This window comes from Triticum dicoccoides, chromosome 1B, assembly GCF_002162155.2.
Source record: "Triticum dicoccoides isolate Atlit2015 ecotype Zavitan chromosome 1B, WEW_v2.0, whole genome shotgun sequence".
Classification (NCBI taxonomy): domain Eukaryota; kingdom Viridiplantae; phylum Streptophyta; class Magnoliopsida; order Poales; family Poaceae; genus Triticum; species Triticum dicoccoides.
The window spans coordinates 448,927,399-448,932,042 of NC_041381.1; positions in this window are offsets into that span (position 1 = coordinate 448,927,399).

Genomic DNA, 4,644 nt, shown 5'->3' on the forward strand with positions numbered 1-4,644 from the left:
GCCTTTTTAGTTTTAAAAAAAGAAAATGATGAAAATGTCAAAAAAATTAAAAGAAAATAAGTTTCCCATGTGATATGTAGTCTAGTTGTTGGGAAAATTTGCAAATATGAATTTCGACTTTATTTGCAAAATCTCTCGAGAATTTGTAAAAATTGGCATAACTTTTGCGTACTAACTCGGATGAAAAAGTTTTTTATATGAAAAATCATCTACTCGAAAAGTTACATCCAAATTTAACGGGGGAACCTCGTTAAACATTTTCAAAATCCTCAAAAACCTAACAGAAAAAAAGTTACGGGCCTTTTTAGATCTAGAGTGGAAAAAATCGAAAAAAATTCAGACTGTGGTCAAACAATGGTCAAACTAATTATTCTACAATACTAGTGTTACTAAATAATTATTTCAGTTATTTTGAATTTTGGTCAAATCTGGTCAAACTGTGGTCAAACAATGGTCAAACTGTGGTCAAACAATGGTCAAACTATGGTCAAACAATGGTCAAACTAATTATTCAAGAAATATTAGTGTTACTAAATAATTATTATTATTTAAAACAATAGTTTCAAACTCAAATAGTGAAATGTGTCACTTCATGCTCAAGCAAAATTCCTGAAGGTTAATAGGATTGACATCTTACTATTGTCAGGAAAACAACAAATGCAGACTTGGAAATGAGGGAGAATAGAACCCGGAAGTTAAGCATGCTCAGGCTGGGGGAGTGGGAGGATGGGTGACCGTTCGGAAAGTTAGATGATTTGGAATGATGAGGGGTGATTAGAGATTAGAGGATAAATTGAGCAGTGATGACGGATGGTGATTAGAGATTAGAGGTTAAAATAATTCAGAAATTTGAAAATAAAAAAATTCAAAAAAATATTCAAAAAGAATTTCAGAAAAAAATGTAAAATTTCCTTTAGTACCAACCGGGACTAAAGGTGGAGCTCCACGTGGCCGCGACCTTTAGTCCCGGTTCGTTTAAGAACCGGGACTAAAGGGGAGAGGCATTAGTAACGACCCTTTAGCCCCGGTTCAAAAACTGGGACTAAAGGGCCTTACCAACCGGGACAAAAGCCCCTTTATCTACTAGTGGAGAGAGAGAGGGAGAGAGAGTGAGAGATTTGAATATGGTATGGTGACCGAGCTTGTAGAATTATTCTTTCTTCTTGCATGCTCTATATCTCCCTGCTCCTGCTCGTTCCATGCCTCGTCTGTGAGAACCTCCGTTCATCCTTCCCATAGAAAAAGAATAAGTATGTGTTCATCCTTTGTGCTCTACTTATCTACTTTAGATTTTGGTCTTATTAGTGTAGAGTTTGATGCCATCAAAGTGTGTTCCCCTGTACGAGCTTGTCATCATAAAGACCTGTGAATTTGTAAAATTAAAGCCCATAATAATATTCCTGAAACTATGCCCATCTGCATATATGAAATGTTTTCCATACTATATTACCCTTGAACTTTATCAGTAATGAAACATGAAAAAACTCTAATGCTGAACTAAATCAAACTTCTTTTCATGGGACTATCTAGTACTCCCTTCATCCCAAAATAAGTCTGGGGGCCATTGCCCCCCTACTCTAGGAAGACTCTTAAGTGTATGTAATATTATTAGGCTTGAATATCGAACATTTATCAGAGTTCATGCATAACTTATATTGTTCGCTCCATCAACTCTAATTAGCCCCCTCAACAATCTTCATCAAGCTCCGCCACTGCTCATGAACGTCGCGGGGGCAGGCGGACTCGAAGCCACAATACCTAAGTTCTGCATATACAAGTTCAACACGCGGGGAGCACCGGAGCAGCGAAAACTAATGTTGTTATTTGATTATTATTATTATTTGATAATAAATGTTGGTTCGTTGGTGGCATCCACCGCAGGAATGTACGCTTTCTTTTAAGGCTGGTAAATAATTGGGCATTCCTGAGCTTCTCATGGTGCTCGCCGTCATGCTCCTGTTCGCTTGCCGCACCCCACCCGGTACAGTCACATCTAACCCGGTAATAATGAACCAAAAGTAAGCCACAATGGTAGTCCAGGATAACTAAAACATATTAGTAAACTACTACATAGTAGACTATTTATATAGATAGCTCGGTTTGGCCGCATTGTCATCATTTTTCTTGTATGTTGGGCATTGTAAGATCAATCCTGACTCCCTTTATACTCCTGCCACAAATTTTGTCAAAGTAAGTGCATTGAAATGAGATGTACTTCATAAATAAAATTTGGTAACATAAATATACAACATCCAGTTAATCTGGTTCCACAGAATTATCTGTGAGATCTACATACATGCTCTCATCTATTATTATAGTTATTGTCTTAGAGATAGAAAATTCTAGTTGAAAAGACAAAAAAATGGATTAATCGTATTCATTGGAAGAATTGTACTTTTTGTTCACACATAATAATGAATCAAATGCTAGTACTTTTAAGTGTCAAAATTACCATGACTAATGTCTGAAACCAAATGTATGTACTCTTTAGACTCTTAGACGAATTCTTCAATGTCAATAAAATCAAAGTCACCTAATCAAATAGATGTAGTCTTCACTGTGCCATAAGGTGTAATCAAATAAGTGTCAACAATCCTTGTAGCCATGACACATGAGCCATTGATGTTATAGTAGGCTCAACTGCTCGTTTTGACATCGACATAGGTGATTCCATAGTACGTCCAACTGCTCAAGTCGAAGGAAGGTCACACTGTCCTCGGCTGGCCCTACCAGTATCAACTACATACTGCACATGTGCACCACAAGCCGTAAACACCGATTAGTACACACGGGTAATCTATCGAGCAGAATAAGAGGATCAATATGTGGCAAACAAGACTGGTATTTGGGAAATAACCACAAAATTATGGATAGATGTGCAACAAACATGACTGATAAGGGAATAACCACAAAATAGTGGCGGACCAACACAAAATAAGCATATGACAATTTGATATCAGCTACAATAGCATGCACATTTAATAGAAAAAAAGGATAAATGACAGGACTATATTTGTACATGCTAAGATCCCGACAGAATTGCAACTCGCAATAGGAAACTAGAAATACTTTGCTTTACGCATCAACTTAAATCCATGGAACATATAAAAAAAGAGTGGGCGGATACATATATCAGATAGAAAATGTATGATTAAGGAGAAGCAGCCTCGCTTGACATTTCTAACAAAACGAGCATATATCATGGAACCATTGTTGCGATCATAAGCCTTCAAATAAATAGAGAGCCTAATCATGTATGCAGTTTATTTACATGCTTACAGCAACTTTTTCTCACACTAATTTTTCTGACCATTTCGGTGGCATGAGACTGTCAACATCACCAAAGCTTTCCTGTAGGATGCCTTGGTCAGATATTTTCCGGGCCACACCGCTGTTCAGATCGCTGCATCTATCGAGGAGTGACAATCGGAGCATATCGTCCTCATCTTTCGGTCATGCACCGGCAACAGTTACATTTGCCCACCGTCCAGGCGTCCCGATCACCCGCCGAACTGTTGCACGTTGTGAGTCTCTGCCCTACATCCACTCTACCAAGAGAAGGACATGCGTCTTTCTCTTCCTGGGTCCCGACGGGGACGAAGTTGTCTCTTTCTAGGATGGCGGTGAGTGGAGGAAGAGGCAGATCGCCGAGCAGTCGTCGACGGCGTAGCCCTGCCGCTTGTGCCACCAAGCACGCACGGCGCATTGGACCAGGCGTTTCGCCGCCTTACCCCTGTCCGACGTGGCAGCCACGACCAGCACCGCCTGTTTGTTGGAGACCACATCCCAAACCTGCCGGAGAAAGTCCACCATCAGATGATGCACTAGAATTGAGTGAACTACCAAGGCATAAAAATGGACTGTACGAGGCGGAAAAAAAAAGGTTAGCCATTTACCCCGTCGGTGGCCAGGATGATAAATTGGTCCCGGGCGGCGATACTCCTCTGCGTCACCTCCGGCGCCGAGATCACATCCGGAAGTGGACGACGGGTATATGTTCTCGGAGACAGACTCGGCGTATTCCATTCCGTCAACAGCTTTCGGGTGTTGCGTTTTGTCCCTGTTCCGTTCTTGAATGTGCCATGATGCCGCCTGCCCGGGCATGCATGATGGGCGATAGCGTGTGCGAGGCCGGTAGAATGGATGAGATTTTTTTCCGGAGTTGTTATGGACATTTAAAGATTAATTTCAGATGAATTATCCACGGAGGAAAGATCTAAATCAAAAGCTAGTGTGTGTGTGTGTGTGTGTGTGTGTGTGTGTGTGTGTGTGTGTGTGTGAAATAAAAGCTAGTGTGTTTTAATGTAGATATATTTCATACTTGCATTATGTATGAGCAGGGAGGTTGTGTTTGACATATATATAAACTCCTTTCATTCATGAATTTAAAGGTATGTTTTTGTGTAACATGTATGTCATATATTATTACTTTAACCTATAGTGAAAAGGAACCTCGAAACTCGTATTAGGCCTTGTGGACGGAGGAAGTATGAATTTTCATATACATAGGGATGTATACTACGTGTTTGCAAAGTTTCATGACAAAATGCATTTTTATGTGAGCTAATGATTTTTTTCATGTAGGTCTCACATCAAAATATATTTCTTCATCAAAATTTATAGACATGTAGCATATCCCTATGT